At 35.1% G+C, this 24,652-nt stretch overlaps 1 non-coding gene across 1 annotated transcript; it reads left to right on the forward strand.

Annotated features, from left to right (window-relative positions):
• The first annotated feature begins 8,225 nt into the window (after positions 1 to 8,225).
• Positions 8,226 to 8,416, forward strand: LOC111754969 (U2 spliceosomal RNA). Its single transcript, XR_002789634.2, has one exon. It is a non-coding gene; the product is annotated as a U2 spliceosomal RNA (small nuclear RNA).
• Positions 8,417 to 24,652: the final 16,236 nt, after the last annotated feature.

Below are 24,652 nucleotides of genomic sequence, written 5' to 3' on the forward strand. Positions count from 1 at the left end.
TCTTTCCAAATGAATTTTAGTAGTGTTTTCTACATTTCTGAGTAACTGGCTTTGATATTTTGGAGGAAATTATATTAAATTAATTTATTGAGATATGAAACAACTAGCTTGAAAACATAGAATTGGTTCTGTCAGTAACAGTGGTGCCATTCAATTTTTTGATCTCCTCTTCAATCTCCTTTTTTGGAATACTATAATTTTGTATATAGAATTCTCTGCCATCCTGGTTGAGGCTAACTCCTACAAATAAAAGTTTTCTTGAGGGCACAGAAAAGTTATGCATTTTTCCCACATTTCATTATTTATTAACCTTGTGTTTGATTTTGTATCCTGTTACATTCATTAATTTGGTTATTAGTTCTAGGATTGTTGTAATGAAAAATTTTGTGTCATGTATATTCTCATACTATCATTGGAGATGGGGCCAGGAATTTAGCTCAGTGGCATAAGCACCTGCCTGTCAAGCATGAAGTCCTGAGTTTGATCCCCAGTACCACACACACACACACACACACACACACACACACACACACACGCTATCATTGGGGAATAATGACAGCTTGAGTTCTTCCTCTCTTATAGACAAATTTATATCCTTTTTTCTTGCAGCATCCCCCTTGCAAGTATTTCCAGTATCATACTGAATAGGAATGGGATTAGTATGGCTTTTTTGTTTCTGATTTGAGGGGAAAAGCTTGAACTTTTCCTCATTAATATGATGTTGGCTGTAGATTTGGATCTTGTTGCTATAAGGTCTTTCTATAATTATGCCTTGCATGGTTTATCCTTGATGGTTGCAGGATATCATCAAAGGTTTTTTCTGCATCTATTGAGGTGTTCTGGAGATCTTTGCCTATTTTTTTTATTTGATGTACAATGTGCATTGAGCTGCCTATGTTGATTATTAAAGCAATCCTTGCACATACAAGTCAAGTTTTTTGTACATGATATATGATCTTTATTATTTGTTAAATTTTGTTTTCCTGTATCATTTTGAGGATATCTACATCTACATTCAATAAAAAATTGAACTACCAATTATTTTTCCTTGGTCATTTTTCTAGAATTTACTGGATGATGCTAGCTTTGAAGAATGAATTTGGATGTTCTTCTATGCTTTTCATTTCATTAAAGAGTTTAAGAATTTGGACATATATTTGCTGAAATTCTTTTGGAATTCAGTTGCAAGTCAGCCAGTACTGGGATTCACTTCGTTGAAAAATATTTTGGAAATGTCTCAATTCATTGCACATTTTGGGATTGTTCAAGGTTTTTAAAAATTTTGTTGATTAATAATTCATCCATGACTAGTAGATATGCCAGTGTTTTCTTGATTTTCCATCACATTTAAGTACATATTTTCAAAGCACTAATAATCTTTTGTGTACCAGGCAGGTTCATTTTGATATTTTTTCTTATGTTTTTCCTCCAATGATACACAGTTTATTGCTTTTGTACTTCTGGAAATTTTAGGCAAGTGTTAGCCTAATTTGATGGTACTTTTAAAGAATCAGTTCTCAGTGTATTGCTTTTACATATTTTATTCCATTTCACTACTTCCATTTTATATTTATAAACTCCTACTTTCTATTATTTAGGCTGTACTACAATTTTAGGAATATGAAATGCATCTTCAGGTTATTTCCTTGTGTTAGCTCAGATATTCTGCAGTGCACCTTAAGAATTAATTTTCTCCTTAGGACTTCTTTCACAGAGTCACATAGCTTCTAATATGTTGTACTGGCATGAACATTTGTTTTTCAAATCTTTTTTTTTAATTCAGTGACTTCAGTGACCTATTTATTATTCTTATTTAATCTATATGTATTAACAAAATTTTCGTTGATTTTTTGCCATTAGATTTTACTTTTGATTCCTGTGGTTTGAAATAATAAATGAGATACATTTGATTCTCATATATTTGTTTTAGCAATATTCATGGAAGAGTTTGTATATTTATGTTCTGTGCTGTGGTAAAATTACTGGGTGCTATTATTCAAAGAATCTCTCTATAAGTATCTATTAAGTTCATTTGTGTGAAGTTGTTAAATATTGAAATTTTTTTAAAAATTTCATGTATAATATTTGTGAAAGGCAGAATTGAAGTCTCCCTCTATGATTATGTTGATGGTTATGTGATATTCTATGTTCAGTAATCTTTGTTTTATGAAGTGTGCTGTGCTGTTTTTTTCTATGCAAATATTTACAATGTTTTTCTATTTTGTTGAATTATTCCTTTATAATATGAAGCAGTTTTCTTTGTCTCTTTTCTTCCATCCTGGAATGAAGTGCCTGAAAGTAGGAGAGCTGCTTCATGTTTTCATAGTTTTAGCATAAAATGTGACTGAAAGTCTATGATTGTTTTGGGGTTTAGTTTTGTCTCTTCTTTTCACCCTATGGTAGGATATTTTACTTTCTTAATCCATTCTGTCTATATCTTTTGATAGAAGCATTGAACTCACATACATTGAGTGGTGTTTCTGAATAATACTAACACAGTTTTGACATTTTACTATTTTTATGGTGCTGATTTCTTTATGTTACCTTTTCTTTAGGCTCATCCTGGTTAGTTTATTCATCTCATCAAAGTTTTATTCTTTAATTTTCTTTCAATTTATATGTAGGATAACTATGTAGAATTCTTAGGGTGCTGGTATTCTGTTCATAAACTCTTATGGTTTTTTCATCATGATATATCCCTATTTCTCCATCAATTTTGAACGTGTTTCTACAGACTAGCTTGTCAAGATTGTTTTCATTAAGAGCATTAAGTTCTTTGATCCAAGCTTCCCTGGTTTGCATTGATGTGTGCTTTACTTCAACTGACTTTACATTTAAACACTAAATGATATGTTTCTTTGTTGTTGTTGTTTTCTGACATCTTCAAAGATTCTGCTTCTGTTTTGGCTTACAGAGCCAACTAGGATGGGTTGCAAATATTTTTCTCTTGTGTGTATTTCAGGTTGTGTGTGTCTCACTTAACTGTGTGGAAAATTCATTCCTCCTACTGAAAAATCCTTTCACTATAATTTCTGTAAACAGATTTTCCTCCCAGAGTGGCTATCGTTTGAGTTGGTTCTACCATCACTTTTTTCTTAATCTTCTTCATGACCTTAGTAGCTATATTCTCAGTGTCATTTTAATTAATACTTATTCAGAGCCCAGAGATTTTGAAAACGTTTCCCTGTATTTCTTGTGCATTTGTATGTCTCTAAGAAATGTATATTCATTTCAAGTTCGTGTGTTTTACTTTGGTTGACTTTTATTTTTCAATGGTCTAATTTATTAAGATCTGTAAGTATTTTAAATATGTGTATTTTCTCCAAGGAATAGGTGGCAAATTTTTTCATTCTCTAGGTTGTTTCTTTACTATGATTGCTATTTACTTTTTTGCAGAGGTTTGTTAATTTGACAGAACATAGTTTGTTGATTTGTGATGATCCTGATTCTAGATTCTTTATAATTGATTGTTGATGATTCTTGATTTCATTTCTTATGTAACTGAGATTCAGTTCACAGTGTGTGCTTTTGCATACTTTGAAATAAATATTCTCTTTCATCTTCCAGATTAATTCTTCATTTAAATATTTAGATATTTGATCCATATTAAATTCAGGTTATAAAGAATTCCAATTCTTTTATCTCTCCTCTATGAACCTAGGAGCAAAGTAGTCTTACTGTATCATTCCCTCTTTCCCTATTTCCTGTTCTGTCTTCCTTCTACTTTCGTGTACTCTCTGACCCTCTCTCCCTCTTTTGGATTATTTTGGTTTATTTTTAGTTTCTTCATATGAGAGAAACACGAAGTATTTGTTTCTTTGTCTTACTTCACTTTACATGATGCTATCCAATGCTTTAAATTATTCTATAAACTACATGATTTCTTTCTTTATGATATTTATTACTCTTTGTGTTTTTCTCAGGAGAATTCTCTAGTCATTCATCTACTGACAGTCATCTATGTTGACTCTGTACATTGACTTTTGGAATTGCACTGCCATAAATGTGGCTGTGTGATATCTCTAAAGTATACAGACCAAATTACAGGAATATAGCAATGAATGGAAGAGGAGGATCAAAGTGTAGCTCTATCTTTTAGCTCTTTTGAGGAAACTTCATGCTGATTTTCATGGAGACTTCTCATTCACAGTGCCAACAACAGAATTCAAGTGAAGTCCTTCCTGTTCCTTGACAGCATGTAGTGTTTGATGAATGTATTATTGACAGCTGTTGTGGGAAAGGCATTTTATAAATTTCATCACATTTTATCATAAGTGATGTATATAATATAATTACTAATATTACAAAGTTGAGAAAATAGAATTTTTAGTACCACCCACACTGTAATTGTCCTTTCTTAAGTATACATTACATGAATGATAGACAAATTGAAACAGAATTGACATTGATAGCAGTTAAGGTTGGATTAAACACCCTAATTTTGTGTCTAAAATTACATTATCATCTTAGATAAGATGATTGGACTAAATATGAACTCCACCAAAAAATTTCCTAATGTAGCATTATATTCTAAGGCATAGGGGTCAATGTATTTTTCCTTGGTTAAGATGAAATGAGACATGATAGATTCAAAAAATAGTATTTTGGTAAATAAACATATGTGAATTATCTTATTTTGCAATGTAATTGTGGTGGAATCACTAATGGTCAACTTGTAACACCCAGTTGAACTGAAACAGCATGATGCTGGATGTGAAAGGCCCCAAGGATTATTGTGAACATCATAGAAAAACAAAATGGAGGAGAAAGTGGTGTGCTATTGATTCTCCTGGAGAAGCTCTTTATGTTGGCTTTCTTGATAAGAAATCAGCATTTTTGATCATCAGTGGAGTTCAGGAACTTACTGTTGCTGAAAATGACTACAGTTATTTTCAGTAGTCCTTACTTTGGAGCATGTCTTCCTGGTTCCAGTGTAGGTCCCATGGCATAGTGGCACAGATCCTTCCTCCCACTGTCACAGACTTACAATCTTAAAACACTGAACTTTGGACCACCCTAGTATAGATCCTTGATACAGATTTCATATGAGACATTGTCTTGGTTTCATGTCCTCCAGATGGACACATGTATGACATTGTCATGGGCTCTTGGTCTTCAGATGGATCTTTGCCGGGCATTGACATGGGATCCAGGTCCTCAGCTGCATTCTTTGGGTCTCTAGTGTGCATAAAATTCAGCTTCTCCTTTTTGCATTTGGTAAGTATTTTAAAACAATCCTATAAATTATGTGTACGGTCTTAAGACTTTTCCCTTATAAAACCATGAATACAACAGTAATCAAATGTGTAACATAAGGAATTCTAAAGTGTTTTAAACTATATAACAAATAATACGAAGCAAATTTAGATTTCTCAAGATAACGTAGAATATTATGTTTGGTAAATATATGAAAATGTCTTCTATATTAAATTTTATGTATCAAATATGATTCTTAAAGCCACACTTTGCTTTATGAGTTGCCTATAAATTAAAATACTAACATAAATGATGCTGGAAGTACAACGACATATTTGCCTGTAAAACTTTTACAATTTATGTGACATAGAATAGTTTTAATGAGAATTATTGTGGAAAAACTTTGTGTGTATTGTAATCTCTAGAGAAAATTCTAAAAAATAGAGTAACTCTAGAGCTACTGTGTTTATTTTCAAACCTTTGACTCACTTTAACAAAATATGAGGTTTTTAAATTATTAGTAATAGAATATCAAAGATATTGCATTTTAACTAAAATTTTGTGTTAATTTTCACACTACATTCAGAATGTGTTTTCCCAAAAATGTGTGATAGAAATTGTAAAAGTTCAATGGAAAGTGTAAAAAGCTGATCTAGGGCAACCATTCCTGAGTCCCCCACCCCCCGAGATCCTAGAAATGTGTTCACATCAAATTAAAAAGCTTTTGTACAGAAAATAGAACAACTAAAGAGTGCAGAAATAATATATACTTGAGAAAGATTCATGCTAGCCATTGCACAGGCAGAGAATATTAAAAATTAATATTAAGAGCTAATATTAATGATTAAAAAGAGTAAATCATCAAATTGAATGATTCAGTAGTATTGGGCAAATGTGTAGACACTTCTCAGAAAAGGATTTTCAAAAGGTCAAAAAAAAAAAAAAACATGATAATATGCTCATCATCCCTGACCCAAAAGTCATTTAATGATAACAAAGTGAGAATAAGAGAGGAAAACAAAATCTCCACATTGCTTGTGGGAACAAAACCTATTATAGTTATTGTGGAAATCCTTGTAGAGACACTGAATAATCTAAAAGTAGAATTTCTCACAGATTTATCTATTCCCTTTCTAAGTATCTTAGGAAAAGAGTAAAAATCAGTGTATCACAGGAAAACATGCATATCCCTGTGTATAGTAGCAGAATATAAAATGAGTAGATTATAAACACTGTCTACATGTATCAAAATTATAAGGAAATTGTTGAAGTTTTACACAGTGGAGTACAATGCTATCATTAAAAATTGGGAAGCATTCTTTGGTAAACAAACATATTTTGAGAAATAATATTAATTTATATAAAGTGGACACACATGCACAAATAACCCATTGTTTTTCTTGTATGAGAAAAACTTTATAAACATAAGAAGCAAAATAAAAAGAGATAAAAGTATTTAGTGAAAATTAACCATATCTCCCCAACTTACAAATTTCATTGTTTTAAAAGTATTGCACTATATGTAAACGAGATGTTTCCCTATACATTATTACATCTTACTTTGTTGAAAAAAGATTTATGTTTATTTTCTTTTTTATATCAATAATATTTGGATAAAAGAGTTTCATTTTATATATGTGTTGTATAACACTTTTATTAAGTAAACCTTTCTTATTTTCACTTTCACCTGTTGATTTCCTGTATAACTATAAGCTCAAATAGTACAAATTCTAAAAAAAAAATTTTGGTTGCTACAAAAATGAAAGCAAGAAGAAATACACTATGGAAACAATATGGAATTTTCATATGTGAGTTTGATTTATTTCATTTATGAATTTGGTCTCAATAGTTGCATCCATTTACCTATATATGCCTCAATGTGTTACTCCTTTATAGCTGAGTAAGAAACTGAAAGAGTAAATAAGATACAAAATCTTCAAAAGTATTGTAAAAGGGTAATAAACTGCTCAAAAAAATCTCAGAGAAAAGGAGAAAAGAACAAAAGATAAAAAAAATACTTCAATATGTATATATACACTTACGATAGCTAAGATGATTGTACTAATAATTCTATTAGTTCTTGGAACAAAGCAGTTAACATTTATAGGACTGTGTCAATTATGTATGTTGGTATCTGGTAATCTGAGTATTTATTTTGAATATAACTATGCAAAATAACAACTTTAGTTTTGTTCCTGCCACCTTGTTTTGAAAGCCTATGTTGTTATTATTTGGAGCACTTTGTTGTTATTTATTTGTCTCTTTTGTTTCTTGTTTTTCTTATATTTTTCCCCTCTAATACAATAAGGATTGGTGTACGTGTATAGGCTTATACATGCCGAGAACTTCTAAAGAGTTTATAAGAATTGATTTTATTATCTGTGATGGTATGAACAGCTTTGAGACATTGTTATAGCCATTGTTGATTTTCTATTCAATAACACCTTTCTCCTTTGTTTTGATAGGTTTTAGTTTATTTGATGTCAATATGTGTGAAGATGTGTCAGCTATTTTGAAGGGAGCAAGAGACATTATAGTAGCCATTGTTGATTTTCCTATTGTCTGGTTTTCAAGACTTATAATGATTTCATTCTTTGGTTTGCATCATTATTGTGCTATTTTGTTTTGCTTGAATTCATTGTATGTGAAGATATAGACAACTATTTGAAGAGAGCAAGAGGTATTAAGGTAGCTGCTGTTAATTTCCTGTTGTCTTGTTTTAAAGCCCTGTGTTGCTTGCATTGTTTTGTTCTGATTGGTTTTGTTCTGTTTTATTTTATTCACTTTAAAATAAAAATAAAAGAATCAAAAAAAGAAGAAAAAATGGCAATGAGAGCAAGTAAGTACAAGACTAAAATACAAGTTGAAATACCAAAATTGATCTTTCCTAAACACGTTCTCCTTATTTTTTGGATATCTAGGGATTCAGATTCCTAGTAGTTTTATAACCTAAACTACTGGACAGCTTGTATGAAAAGCATATCAAATAATGCTTAGGTAATTATTTTCAATTGAAATAATAATTACATATTGCTTCCCAGCCTTTTGGCAAAGATCAAGTGTAGTATCTGTTCTTATCAGTTTAGTATCTGATGTGTCCTCTATTTGATGACAATATAGTAAATGGATTTTTGGAGCCGGGTGATGGACTAGGAGCTTTCTCTTTCCACTCCAGACATCAACCTGGTACTGACGTTATACCAGGGATGGTGCAACAACAGCAACAACAGCAACAGCAACCACAGAGGAAAAGAAATGTTTTGATTATCATGGAATTTAAAAATTAAGAATATTAATGATTTTGGAAATTAATTGAAAAGACGAAAAAAAACCTTCATTCTTGACACTTGATATTAAATTCTGATCAGATGATCTAAATGAATTGTCACTGTTAAACTTCATTTATATACAGAAAAGTTTTCATTGTAATGACTTCACATACTTCACTCATATTCTTTAATGATGTAATATAGTTTACAATACGCTTGGTGTGTCCTTAGTAAGTGTATTTTCTGTAAAAAAGACACAAAATACTTATACATCTTTTAGCTCTTCTCTGCATATATAACATAATGATTTTTACTTATTTTTGTGCACAGTTTTTCTACATTCAAGTGAAGCTACGATAAAGGTAAATTCTTTTTCTGCTGCTTTACCAGTAAATGTAGCTCATAATTCAACATATATTTCTCAAAAACTGCTCATTTCTGGAAGAAAAATCCTACTTTTTAGCTATCAAATGAACTTATAAGATATTGAGTATAAATTGACTTACAGAAAGTAGAAAAGCAGTGTTACATCATATATTATGGTAATAATGTTGCTGTTACACTCAAGTTGTTAAAAGATAACAGCTTACCATTTTTAAAATCTGATAGTACTCTGTAACCAGCCTATGGCCAATTCTGTGAGCTCAGAGGATCTGAGAAACACCAGTTCTGCCCTTCAGTGATGCAGAAGCCTGCCTGAGACCTGTGACAGTGCCTGCAGAATTGGAGAAATGTGTATCCTAACTCTATTATGGGGGTTGTCAATAACACAAAGAAATAGACTCTACAACCAACAGACTTACCTGACTGAAAATCAGAACAAAATCCAGGAGATGACTCTTGTTTGTTTCAGGACTGAAGTGATACTACTCACAGATACTGGATGACAGTGTGTCATCAAAGATAAGCTTTAAGGAAAGTTGAGCTAAGTAGGGATATACTTGAATCTTCTTGGAATCCTAAACTTGTTTAGTAAAGTTTGCACACCTATATTCTGTTGTAGAGGCCAAGATTGGTGGGAGAAATCACCAGAAGGAGCAATCCTAAAAAGAAGGCATTTAACCTCGTGATATGATTGAATATTGGCAACATCCAGCAGAAATCAGTGTTTTGGATTGTTATACACCCTTCTGAGAGCCTGATTATTTGCACAAAATCAAAGTTCTCTTTATTTTGTCAAAAGATTGTCCATGCATGTTCCCTAGCTTTTTGTCAATATTCATATGCCATTTAATGTCACTATTGTCACTGAATTTAGTACTATAGAAAATAGCCTAGTAAAAGTTACTGTAATCCCAAATACTGGGGATAGTTATCCAAGTATTGTAATGCCTTTTCAGCCATCCTCATGATACAAAAAAGTTATATTTATAATCTCAGGGTTGTTATTATACCAGCAAGCAAATTCCAATTACCATCTCCAACGCAACCCATAGCCAGAGTAAAGACAACAAGACATATTCCACGTTATGTGCAGCCAAGGGGTCCTAGGTCCAATCCCCTTGAGCATGTGCAGACAAAGCCCTTGATCTTAGGTCTTTCTCAGAATTTATTATCTTGTAAAGGGATGATTTGAGGATGAGTGAAATGATGATGGCAGAAATTACATGAGTAACTTGAGATGGCTACTCAGGTAGTGAGAAAAGTATGTCTGAAAAATGCGTGGATAGCAATATGCAGAAGGATAAATTTGAATAATTCAATTAAGGTAGCAACTGAACTGTTTTTGGAATCTATTGCTTCAGTTTCTAAAGTTTAAACTTTTTTACCCTAGGGAGTCATAGCCTCTTTGCCTTGAGGCTCATATGTGGTTTAACTTCCTGGAGCTGACTGGATCCAACGTTCTGCCATACATCTTTTACAGAGAGGACTATGTGAAGAAACAGGAGACTGCCTAGTGGCTTTAGAGATTACATGCCACTACCTTGGCTAGCATTATTTGCAATGTTTCGAGCCAATTAAAGCAGAAGTTAATACCATAGTCAGCTCTGTACATATCAGTATAAGGAAGTAAATTTCAATATAATCAAAGTTGCATAATTGTTCTGCATTCAAGGGGAGTCACTCAAATCACCTTCCATTGGAAGGCAATTGACTTATCTGTATGCCAATACTTGGGTTGTCTGAGAATTCAAAAATAACACATTACTTGCTTTTAGTGGAAAGATCAACTGATCAAAGAATTTGAAAACAAGATGGTGAAACAGTAAGCAGCAGAGTAAAAAGTCTCTCTGAGAGATACAGCATAGATTCTGGAATATAACATTGTAGGGATACAAGAAGAAAGGAAGTGGTTGCTCTACACCCAGGAAAAATCTAGAAGGAGAACTGAAGCTCATAGAAAGAGTAAAAAGAAAAACTTAAAGAAAGAAAGTGGTGGTAGGTTGTGGTGCCTTTGCACAGAAACAGACCCACTGTGTGACAGGAGCTGTTGGAACCTGGGGATTTATGGTCATGTTGATGGTGGTGGCTCTGCAAAGATATGTGATGGCAGAGAAGAGCTGTAGCTGCAGAGGACTGCACTGGCTGGCATTGGGTGCACAGGCCGCAGTCTTCCAATGAGAAACAGTAACTGGCCAGGAGCCACTTTGGAGTTGGTTGGATAAGCCTGAACCCAAACCTGATGCCAGCTTCTTCCAGCAGCTCCTAACTTGCTATAATGGGTGGAAATTGCTCAGGCTGAGCCTCACCTCAGTGTGCATTCTGGTGGCCATTGCAGAAATTTCCCAGCAAGCAAGCTCAGTGTGGAGGCAATGGCTGACTCTGCCACCATGGACAATGCAGCCACCATCATGGGGACTCTCTGCCAGTGACCATTCCATGGGTGGTGGCCAGCCCCACCCCCATGCACACTCCACAAGCAGGGAGCCAGTGAAGGCTGAGAAAAACAACAGACATCCCCAAATCAGTATACTCAGTGGCCACCATGAGATATATTTATCCAGCCCTGGCTAGAAGAACCAAACACTTTGACTTCAGAGAAATTGTAACCAATAAGTGAAGTGTCTGAAATTCCACTACCCACTTGTCCAGAAGAACACAGAAATATGTCAAGATAGAAGTAAAAGGTGAACTCTGGCCTCCAACACAAGCAGAGCAAGTTCAGGAATTTTAAACATGCAAGAGAACAGGATTGCACATCTGAAATTTCTGAAGTGATGGCAACTGAACTTCATGAGAGTATAAAAAAAATTAGAACATAAATACTCTCAAATGAAAGACAAAATCAAAAACATAATAAAAGAATTGCTAAGCACTTCTAAAGAAGACATAGATAAAAAATGGAGGAGCACAGGAATGAGAGAAATCTTGAAAGAACAATATAAAAAAGATTGAGAATACATGGGACAGATTCAAAGAGATACCCAAGAAATTAAAAACTCCATTGAAAGCTAGCAAAACCACTTGAAATAAACTGAAGATATACTCTGAAGACAGGTTTGCAGCTTGTGGTTGCAAAAGGAAATATGTCTTAAAAATAACAAGGAACCAGCAAGTAAAAATTCAGTGGCTGAAATACAACCCAAAGAAACATAACTTAAGAATAATAGGTATGAGTGAAAAAACAGGAGGCAATACAAATGACATTATAAATGTATTTACAGAAATAATATCAAGAAACTTCCCAAATGTGGGCAAGGAAATGAGGCAGCTAGCCATAAACAAAATAAATCTACACTCAAAAATATAATGATCAAGATCACAGAAATTCAGCACAGGGATATAATATTAAAAGCTGTTAGAGGAAAAAATAGATCACTTATAAAGAAAAACTCGTGAGCATCATGACAGATTTCTTAATCAAGTCAAGAAGAGCTTGAAGTGAAATATTTCAAGTCTTAAAAGAAAACAACTTTCAACCCAGATTGATGTACCCTGCAAAACTATCTTTCAGAATTAATGGAGAAAAAAAATACTTCCATGATAAAGAACAACTGAAAGAATTCATGACCACTAAACCAGCCCTACAAAGAATACTGAAGGAAATTCTAGGAAGAGATAAAAAAAATACCATGGTTTCATGAACAGCAGCAGAGGGAGATCACCAAGGTAAGCATACACATAAATGGAGGGGAAAAAGTAGGCAGCCAGTGGCAGGAAAATAGCATGGCAGGGGTGAGGCAGTACATGTTAGCCATAACCATTAATATAGATGACCTCAATTTACCAATAAAAAGAAACATATAGTGGATCAGGATATAGGATCTATCAAGATGCTTTATTAAAGAAGCACATTTAACTCAAAGGGGAGTTCTTTGTGTCAAAGGAGAGAGAACAATGCTATATGTGACAGACAACTGGAAAGAAGTAGGGGTAGCTTTCCCATCAGGTGCAGATTGGACAAGAAAACATGACATTTTTATACAATGAGAAGTTACTCATCTATAACCTCAATGCTCTCATCTATAATCATCTATAATCCTCAATTTAGGTAAATGGATATAACTTGAGATCATGCTCATGGATGAAACGATCAGAGTCACATGAGTGACTATTGTGTTATCTCCCTAGTATAAAAAGCAAAAGGAGCTAGTGGGATCCAAAGTGCACAATACATATTGTGAAAGTGAAAAGGGAGGAGGTGTCTTAAAAAGGGAAGGCAATGACCATTGTTAATCGAATATTGTGATCTGAATCCTGTACTGTTTTCACCATGCTGTTTAGATTGGTTTTCTTCTGTTTAAGTTTGAATATATTTATAATATTTGGTGCCATGGATAGCCATTTCAAAGATGAATAATATATTATGGTAGTATTAGTGATTTTCCTATTATCTTGTTTTGGAGCTCTGCATTTCTATTTTTTATTGATTTATTCTGTTGTATTTTGATTGTATTATGTCTGATGATTTAGGCAACTACTTTGAAGATAACAAAAGGCAAGGTAGCCACTGCTATTTTATTATTGTTTTGAAGTCTTGTATTGCTTCCATTATTTTGCTTTTATTTGTTTTATTGATTGTATTATGATTGATGGTACTGGCAGTTATTTTGAAGACAACAAGAGGCATTACTGCAGCCATTACAGATTTCCTTTGATCTCATTTTTAAGTCATGTGCCATGTTCATTGTTGTATTGTGATTGACCCTATTCTGTTTTATTTCATTGGGTTTTATTGTCTTCAAAATAAAAAATAATTTACAAACATTAGCACAAATGTGGACAGAGAAAGAGAAGAAACATGGAAAAGTATGACAATAAAATACCTCCAAAATCACTTAACTCCCCAAGTATCTGTAAATGGGAAAATAAGGAGGAAGAATGTGTAGGTCTGAAAGGATACAAATGGTGGTAAAACAGTTATATACCGTGCTCAGTATTTATGTATGCATGCCATTTTTATACTAGGCGTCACTATGCAGTTTAGGTTATCCTTGAACTCTCTTTGTAGTCCAGGATGGCCTTAAACTCATGGTGATCCTCTTGCCTCAGCCTCCTGTGTACTGGGATTATGGATATGCACCACCACCTTGGCAAATGTAAAGAAGGTATAACAAGTCACATATTGACTAGTTTGAAACACATCATCAGAGTGGTATAGGAGTCACTAACAAACAGGTAAATCACCTAAAGTAAGATGTACAAAACATTGCTGTATAAATAGAATGGAAATCGTTCAGTAGTTAAAAAAAAACACAAAAACTATGTAAACATGTGGAAATTAAACAGTTCTCTCTTAAATAAACCATGGGCTATAGAAGAAATTAAGGAACAAGTAAGATAGTTTATAGTATGAAGTGATAATGCCAATATTACATTCCAGAACTTCTGAGACACAATTAAGGCAATACTGTGAGCGACATTTATAGCTGTGAATTTACATATCAGGAAAACAAAATGAGTCCCAATAAATAATCTTATAATGCATTTCAAGGTTCCAGAAAAACAGGACTAATCCAAATTTATAGCTTTTAGGTCAAGGAAATTGTAGATCAGAGCAGACATTAAAGAAATGGAGATTAAAACATATGTGCACACAAAGAATAAATGAGTAAAAGAGTTAGTTCTTTAAAAGAACAAATAGAACAAAGAAACAGGCAATCTAACCAAAAAGGAAAAAGACACAAACTAGTACAATTATAAAAGAAAATTGTGAAATCACAAACATATCCAGAAGATGAAGTCACAAACATATCCATGTTCATTGTAGGTGAATTTCCCTAATTAACAGAGACTCAAAAGTTTTTAACATGCTTTGGCAAACACATGGCAAATCATCAAAAAGATTAAAAGTATTTCAACGTAAATCATGAAATGTAATTCATCACATAAACAGAAGTGAAATGGTTGCATAAACAATATAGGAATCCAAACAGCCAAATTGATGAAGTTCAAAATTTATTAGCTGAGCTCAGCAACCACCTGTAGATCCCTGTTTCAGAATCAAAACAAGTGGTGCTGAACTGGAAAGTTACAGTTTTTAGAACAGAAAACTGCAAAACAAGACATCCTGTTGGAAGCAATTTAGGTAGAATTTTACATTAATTTTGACTGATACCTGTATCCTGCTTCTTTGTTGAGCAGGTTATTTTTTTCTCTTGTGGGTGCAGCTCATTATGCTTTTCTCATGGGATTTGTACTCTGAGTAATTTTTCACTCTTTTGGTTCAAATACAGGGCACTTCTCAAATATAGGGCACAAGATGGCATTAGTTATGACAAACTTTAACATCCCCCACTGTTTTCAGTACAAGAATCAAATCCTTGATTCCTGGTCATATTTTTTGTCTAAAAAATTATCTTCTGCATCTATATTTTACAATCCTCACATTGGGAACGTATGACCATTAATGCAATAGGTTGGACTCAGGTTGAATATAATGCAATAAATAATTTATCACATAGGGGCCAATACTTTTGGCTAGTAGAAGGAAAATAAAGGGCCCTGCTTGAGCTGAACATAAAGTTGTTAACCATGGGATGGTGAAGAACAAATTTTCATACCAGATCTGTTGATGAAATCGCATTTTTCCTGTCAGCTTTGTGCTTTCAGGGATGACTAAGACTCTTTATTGTAATTCCTGAATGGCTGGTGTAAAAATAAGATTCATCAAGGGCTAGGCATAGACATCCCTGTTTCAGGAATAGGAGATCTAGCCCTCATTGGTTCTTGTAGTCAGGGGTTGTGCAGAGAACAATTAAAATCAGGAAAAAGAATTTATAACATTATTTATGATGATCACCTAGAGTTTTACACAAGAAAGTGCAAGTAATCTATCCACAACCCTAAAGACCTAGAATATTCAGCCAAGGACCTGGATCCCACAGCAATGTCCTGCATGAGTCCAGGTACAAAACAAGAGCCCATGACAATGCCTCCCATGAATACAATTTGAGGTCTAGAGCTCACAAGGACTCACACTAGTCTGTTTTATGGATCTATCCTGGAAAGGCTCAAAGATAAGTGGTGGAAGCTAGGAAGTCTATAGCAGCAGGGTGAAGGAAATTTGCTGGTAGTTTGAAGATTCTACAATGAAGCCAAGAAGTCATTCTCAAAATAAGAGCCAGGGATGCCCTGAGAAACACTAGAGCTATACTCAGCAACATGGAATTCCCAAGATCCTCTGACAATAAGTACAGTCTGGTACATGCCAGAAAGCTGGCATGATAAGTTTGCCCTGGAGATTAAATGTCACATGTCCTTCCCTCCAGAGCCAGGAGGTAATGATCAATGTAAGGACTAGGGCTTCCCCAAAGTGAACCACAGTCACTCTCACCAACAAGGTCCCCAGCTCCTCTGATTAAAATAGTCATACTCACACTTGGAAAGGTAGTCATGATGAGTTCCTCCTGGAGAATCAATGGTTCAAACAGCAACACATTGGATAATCCACAATGCCTAGCTTCTCTTTCTCCACATTTCCATTGATGCTAGCAACTTTCCTCAGGTTGAACATCTACACTCAACACCATGCTTATTTAATACAGCTGGGATTCAGTTGACCATCACTTTTTAATCCATAACAGTCCTAAAGGACTATCTCAGCCACTGAGTTCAGAGGCTTCTCTAGATAATGAACATTTTGTTCAAGTGTACCCAGATCACTCTCTATTTCTTTGCTCAGTATCTGGTAATTTTAATATCCCATTATGAGGTTTGTTTTTCCTAGTACTGTGGGACTGGCTATTCCTAATCCCAAAGGGATGGGGATAGGCTTGGGGCTTCTTTTTCTCTCATGAAGTTGGGTAAGCCCATATTTTCCCTACATCTTTTTTTCAGAATACCAGTACACTTGGGGAAGAATAAGAGTAAAGATACAGAGTCCAGTTAAGATAGAGTTATGTCCATTGAAGACAGACAGAAAGTTCAAGGGTGAGGCCTATTGTCAGGTGAAACAATTTCCCCAGGAGACCAAATGTTGGTTTGGGGACAAGAGACATTTTCTACATACACAGTTGAATTACAATTGTTTTGAAATGTGGAGTGCTTCAAGGGGAATTTTAAAGACTTAATGAAAATTCCAGAGCTCTGAATATTTCCCAAAGTGAAGGATTTTGATCCCTATTTCTATCAACGTAAAGAACCAGACTCAAGGTTTGAGGTGTTGACAATTTGGGTTCTATTGTTGGTTCCAACAGTAATCCACATATAAAGCACAGGATGATGAGGATAATTTGTACACATACAAACAGATTTAGGGTCTGAATATTTGGAGCTTGATTTTTAAAGTGGCAGAAGACTTTTTCATACTACAATTAGCTGGAGTCTTTGGTCCTGAGGGCATGATTTGGGAGTGACGAATCAAATGGTTTTTTTCTGGCAACCTTGAGGGGTACAGCAGCACTCAAGGTGACTGTATAGCATCCTTCACCATGGGTGCCTATGGATATGTATCATTTCCTTTTGGTGTAGATTTGATCACCAGATTGAGGTTCTAGGGGTCATCAGATCTTTCAGGAACTGTCTAGTGGCCCCAGAATAAGTGATGAGTCAAGTGCAGGAAGTGGAGAGTCTGTAAGTATTAGGCTGCATGTGTCCCTGTTAGTGACAGCAGCCAACATATCATCTTAAATATGGGGGACTAAAGAGGGTGGTCAGTCATACATTGCATCAAAAAGAGCAACGTCTTGGAGGCCTAGAGTACCTTATGCATGTATAAGGGCAAAAGAAGTAGACTTACTCAGTTTTCACTAGTTTCAAAAGCCAGTTTTGAAGTAGTTTCCTTTATTCTCCTGTTTATTTTCTCTACTTGGCTGGAACTTTGAGGCCAGTAGGCACAATGTAATTTCCAATTGAGTTTTAAAGCTGAAGGTAAATTATGAGTGATCTGAGCTATGAAAGCGAGGCCACTGTCGGAGCCCAGGGAGATGGGCAAACTGAATCGAGACACTGTCTCATTGAGGAGTTTCTTAGCTACCATGAGAGTTGAATCAGTCTGAGTAGTGAATACTTCAGTTCACCCAGTGGATGTGTCTACAAGAACTAAGAGATATTTATGTTTCCTCTTCCTGGGCCCATTTTGGTAGTCTATTTCCCAGTGGTCTCCAGAGGTAAGCCTTGTTGTCTCTTTCAAACATCAGTGGGGGCCTGTTTAGGGTTCACTTGAAGACATTGTGGGAAAATTCATTTGACCTCTTTGGCCAGGCAAGATAACTCGGCCAAGTTGGTTCTCCCTAAGTGAGTGGCCAGATGGTTCTCCTAGATGAACTGAAAGCCCATTAATTCTGATATGAGAATTCCCCCATCTAGTTAGGTCTTCCAGCCTTCTGGAGAAAGTTGAGCCTCTAAGATTTTGGCTGGTCTCAAGTCTGAATCTGAATAGGATGGCTTGGGTAGCACAGATGTGGGTTGAGCTTTGAGGAGCATTGTAGGCCCTGCTGGTTTTAGTGTCACCTTTTTGGCTGTCTTATGAGTGAGAGTTTTTCCATGAGCTATTGGGATGTCTTCTCATTGATGTGCCAAACAGTGTATAGAGGCAACCTTCCAGGACAACAAAATGGCAGCCAGGGTGTCTTTATATCTTGCAGATGTTCTTGATATTTGTTCCTGCTGAGGTTAATAGTTCTTTTTCCTGATAAACGTGCCCATGTACATGAATGATAGCAAAAGTGCACTGATTATTTGTGTGTATATATCTATCTATCTATATCTATCGATATAGATATAGATAGATAGATATAGATGATATAGATATAGATATAGATAATACAGATATAGATAAAGGTATAGATTTATTTTGTCCCCATCTTAGGGCATGGTAAGGGCTAACAGTTTTGCCCACTGAGTTGAAGTTCCCAATCCTAAAGCTTGGGTCCATATTACCTCAGTTTTGGTGGTCACCATAGCTCCTTCCCTGGAATATCTTGGTGGAAGTAACTGTTACTGTCCAAGAAAAGGTTAGTTTCAGGCTGGGAAAACAAGACATCAATCAGCTCAGGTCACAGACTTGAGACCAAATCATATATGTATTGGCTTTGAGGGATCATTGTTTGGCAAGAGAGTCCATGGATTGAGGGCAGAAGTAGACAGGAACTAGATGTGGTCAGAATCTGATAGAAGGGCTTGGTATTGGCTAATGTGAGCATTGGAAAGCCATCTGTTAAGAGATGACTGCAATAGTACCTCCACAGTATGTAAGGCCACTCCTTGGAGTCTTTGGCCAAAAGTCAATTTAGAGCTTCCTTGGTTGTGGTGGCTGCAATTATCCATAAGCAATTTGTACACCCTATAGCTGTGGGGTCTACTTGCCAGAAGAGATAGGTGACAGGCTGTCTTAGGGTCCAAGGTACTAGGTTAAGACACCTTTTGGGATCCTATGTCACTCTGCTACATGTAATTGGAAAAGTTCAGGGAGAACTTATTATTCTTTCTGAGTCCACGTTAAAATTCCAGATGAATTCCTTTGAGTAGAGGTGTAGAGTGGTTAAGCCAAATCTGCAAATCTCAGGATCCATGACCAGCAGAAGCCTGAGGCCCCTAGAAATTTTTTGAGTTGGCACTTTGGGGAAGGGATATTTAAGATGTTTAATTCCCATGGATTTTTGTTGTTGAAGAGCTTTTGGGCTACTGCCACTAAATCTGAGTGTGTCTTTCTAATCTTTTTGTAATATATGGGGCTGACTTGGACACAAATGTGATGTTTACAGCATGTTTGTCCTCGGATGCCTCTGGATCAATACATTTATAAATATGATATGGCTCTAGGAGGCACTCCAAGAATGTGAATGGGGCTTCATTGGGCCCCCAACTTATCTTCTATGAGCGCTTAGACAGATTGGTTGGCTTCTGAGTGGTCACTTTTTAGAAACTCAAGAGAGTCTGATAATACCATACAAAAGCCTCCTTACCTTGGATTTCAAATAGGGTAAGTGAAGGGAAGCACTAGGTCCAAAAAGTTTGGGTCCCTTATGGGTCACCATCTGGTACTAGGACCAGTTTTTGTCCCAGGCTGCAGATGCATTCTCATTCCTCAGAAGTGAAAAGAATCCTGAGAAGCTGTCAGCGGGCTCTTCACTGAGAGGGAGTTAAGAGTCTTTCCCAGGGTAGAAGCTGAGAAAAAGGACATCTTCTATGGGTGTGTAAGAGCTTTAGAAGAAGAATGGTTCTTGTGGAGCCCTGGAGCCCTAGCTGGCCTCCAATCTTAGTTGAAGTTTCCCTGTGTGTCTGCAGTGAGAGTGCAGAGATGTCTGGGCCTCAGTTTTTCACCAGGGACCCAGAATCCAAGTGTGTCCTACAGCCAGCCTTGATGGATTGCTTAATTGCTGCTGGGTCAGAAGTCATCTGTTACAAAAGTGTTAAGGCACTGTGCTTAAGCAGATTACTCAGCACATGAGGAGGTGGAAAGGGGCACCAAGATAGTCTCTGTGGCGTGGGGGTGCACTGTTGGGCCTGCAGACGGGGCAAGAACACTCTCTCCTTGGGGGACTGCTGCTATGTGGTGTGCCTGAGGTGGTGGTGGCACTGTTGTTTTCCAGGGAGTTGAGGTGAGTGTGGTCACACAAAGAGAAGTTATAGACCCCAAAGGTGAGTGGAGTTTCCTGGTAAACTGGTTTTCCATAGGAAGAGGCTCCAAGATGAAATACATGAAAATGGTTAAGAACACATTGCAGAGGTAACAAAAAAGCAAAGCAGACTGACCCAATTACATGAATAACTGACCAGTAATAGACACTAAACCAGTGAGAAACACGATGAACAAGACAAAGGGAGTATGTAAATTGACAGCAGGATCTAATTAGACCCTAAGACCAACAAATCCCATGCCAACATCTTGGTCAGGGCACAAGTTTTGGAGAATTTTATGTGGTGTCCAGTGGCTCCAAAGATCCCAAGGGGCACACCAACAAACTAAAACTTTCTTAATAATAAGGATTCAGATAGCTCACTCTGAATTAGCAACCAGGGTTTTGCTTTCAGTTTCTCTTTGAAATGACAAGATTCTTCCAGGGTGAGGGATGTTTCTCCTCAGTCCCCTTAAGGAATAATTCACCTCAAAGATAGGCTTGGATTCTTATAAATCCCTAAATAGGGATCCATTCCAGGCAACCACCAAATGAAATGTTTGCATAAACAATATAGGAATTTAAGCAGCCAAATTGGTAAATTTGGAATTTTATTGGCTAAGCTCAGCCACCACCTGCAGCTCTCTGTTTCAGAGTCAAAACAAGTGGCACTGAACTGGAAAGTTACAGAGTTTTTAATACAGAACACTGCACAATAAGACATCCTGTTGGAAACAATTTAGCTAGAATCTTACGTTAATTTAGGTTGACACCTGTACCCTGCTTCTTTGTTGAGCAAGTTAATTTTTCTCTCTTGTGGGGGCAGCTCATTCTGCTTTTCTCATGGGATTTGTGCTCTGAGTAAATTTTCACCCTTCTGTGTCAAATACGGGGCACTACTCAAATACAGGGCACAAGATGGCATTGGTGATGCCAAACTACCACAGAACTAAAGACACAAATCACAGGATGACTTCAATAAATGCACAAAAACATTTGTTAAAATTCAACATTCACTAATGATGAAAAGTGTGAAATAAACTGTAGGAAGTCCTTGTCTCAACAAATTAAAAACTGATTATCATCAAACTACTACCAACATATTTATTTATTTATTTATTTATTTATTTATTTATTTTCTACCGGGTATTGAACTCATGACCCCGCATTTACCAAGCATGCACTTACACCACTGAGCTAATGCCCTGGCCCCAATACCTACATTTTATTAAACATATCAAAGCTGAAATCCTTCCTCTTGAAACAAAAAGAAGGATGCCCATTATCAGTATTCTGCACAACATATAAAAGCTACTGGCCAGAGCAATCAGGCAAGGGAAAGATTTAAAAGCGATACATACATAAAAGAATAAATTCAAAATGTAATTTTATTCAGAGAACATAACCCCTTATTACAAGACCCAGAAAAACTATAAGGGACTCTTAGAATTGATAAACAAATACAACAGTATAGCTGTATACAAAATTTGTGATGCATGTATTTTAATTTTGTTTTCATTTTTAAATTAATTTATTGCTACAATTTAGATATACATAATGATCTCTTTTATCGTAGGTATTTTTCTAACAATACGTCATGTATCTTGATTCCTCTTTTTTTATTTCTTTCCCCTCCCTTTGACCCCTCAATCTCTCTTTATATACAAAATTTTGATTCAACGTTATCCTTCTTTTCTCATTTTTTTCTATACTCTTCCTTCCCCAACATGCTCCCTACTACTCATTTCCTTTTGAACAATTTCTTCCTATTTCACATATCTATATAAATTTTGGTTCTCATTTACACTTTCAACTCCTCACACCAAAGAGACAATATGATACTTATATGTGTGTATTGTATATTTCACTTCAGAGTATGGTCTCGAACACATCCACTTAGCTATTGCTATGATTTCTATGTAGATGCTCCTCCAAACAAAGCTGCATGCATTTTCTTGTGGGACTTTTTGGATGTATCTCAATCTAATTGTGATTTAATCAAAGTTCAATACTAATATTAACTGTGATGGGATTAAGAGTTAGCGATTGCTACATTGGTACTGCCTTAATCTCCACAGTATGGATAAGATAAAGGGGCAGGAAGACACTTGTTTCCTCCTGATCCTTTTTTACTCTTGTTGATTTTGGTGTGTTTCTGCGTTGTTAATAACGGTTACATTATCATAGGCCACCTTGCCTTGCGGCCACTTGCTTACAAACTGAAATCTCCACCAACTGTGAGCCAGATAAATTGTTTCTACCTTAATCTTTGGTGATAAGAATTTTGTCTTAGCAACAAGAGAGTACTGGTTGATTTTTTGACAATAACTATTGATTTTGAGTGATATGGACTCTCAGTGTTGTTAAATTTTCATCTCTTGAATGTCCAAGAATGTTGAATATTTTTTGTACCTTTATTTGCCACATGTACTTTATGTCTGAGAGCATTTATTTCTCTCAGATGCCCATTTTTAGATTGGGTCTTAAGATTTGAGAAGCTTGATTTTTTCAGTTTTTATATATGTTGTAAATATTAGTTCTTTATCTGAAGAATAGCTATACCAGTTTTTTCCCATCCTGTGGAATGTCTTTTTATTTTGTTGGTTATTTCCTTGGTTTTTCAGAAGTATTTTTTTAACAAGATGTGATCCCTGTTGTTGATTCTTTGTAGTATTTCCTATGCAGTCGGGGTTTTGTTCATGAAGTCTTTGCCTACACATATTTCTTCAAGAGTTCCAAATATTATTTCTTCCACAAGTAGTGTTTCTGTTTTAATATTTATATATTTGACCCATTTTGATTATAGTTTGGTGCATGTTGACAGACATGAGTGTAGTTTAGATTACAGCATGTGGAAAGTCAGTCTTTTCAGTACTGTTTATTAAAGAGACAAGGGACAATATGATAAAGCAAACTGGAATTCAATCATCAGAATTTTTGAAATGATAGAAAAAATTAAAACTATGAATTAGAAAGCCAAATAAATGAACATATAGAGAAAGTATTCTCACAGGCAAATAAAGAATTTCTGAGAAAAAGAAGGACTTGCTCAGTGAATCTAGAGTTGACACATATAAAAACAGAAGAGTTTAGCAAAATGATAGAAACAATGTATATCCATCATAGAAAGAAATGACATCCATGTGACACATTCAAACAGATACCCAGGTCTTTAGCATTTCCATTGAAAATATATGTAACCAGCTGAACAATGATGAGGAGAGAATATCAAATTGAGAAGACAGGATAGCCCCCATGAAAACAATGTATATTTAAAATAGCAAATGACCTTCAAAAAAATCCTCTGAATAGCTACTTGGTGATTCAAAGGACAACATAAATATAATTCTAGTCAGTGACAGAGAGTGTGATAAAAAAAATCTTTTCACAGAAGTAAAGGCAAAGAACTTCTGAAACATGAAAAAAGAATTTTACATACAGTTAGTTGAGATTTGTAGATTTCAAAGTAGCCAGGATACAAATGTTAATACATAAAACCTTTACCAGCCTATATAGTATTAATAAACTCACTGCAAAAGAAATTAGTAAAACTATACAGTTCATAATTAGATATTAACCTAGCTAAGGAAGTGAAAGATTTCTATATTGAAAATTACATCAGACTGTAAAAGCTAATTATGAAGGATGCCAATAAATAGAAAAATATCCCCATGTTCCTTGTTCGGTAGGATAAAAATATTGAAAATGTCTAAACTTCAACAACCAATACACAGGTATAATGCACTCTCATTGAAAATAGCAATGTTGTTTTTAAAGAAGCTTCAGAAAACAATCCTAAACTTTATATGGAATCAGAACAGAACTAGTGTAGTCAAAAACTTTAACAGGCAACAAAGGCAAAGCAGATGATGTTACAATCACAGACTTCAGGTTATAAAGCTACAGTGATGAAACAGTAGGGTAATTATGGACAATTTCCTGTACTTTCACTGTATTGGATCCCTTGGGTAACAATTACAATAATACTATTAATTATGTCAGCTATAAATAATCCTTTTCCTTGCAGTCCATGACAACAATATTAAATTGTTAATATTCTATTTGATTATAAGATTAATTTTTAACTTCTTTTAGGAGAAAAATATTAATTCTAAACTTGAATTCTACTCATGACATGGAAGAAAAAGGTAAAAATTTAACGCACATTTTAAGATGCCTGAAAGTTTCATGCTAGCAAATACATTTGCTACATTTGTAGCAGCCAAAAAGGCTGACAAGATGATC

The sequence above is a fragment of the Cavia porcellus genome, unplaced genomic scaffold (assembly GCF_034190915.1).
Source record: "Cavia porcellus strain 051 isolate PalLab524CR breed Dunkin Hartley unplaced genomic scaffold, mCavPor4.1 scaffold_13, whole genome shotgun sequence".
NCBI classification, from domain to species: Eukaryota; Metazoa; Chordata; class Mammalia; order Rodentia; family Caviidae; genus Cavia; species Cavia porcellus.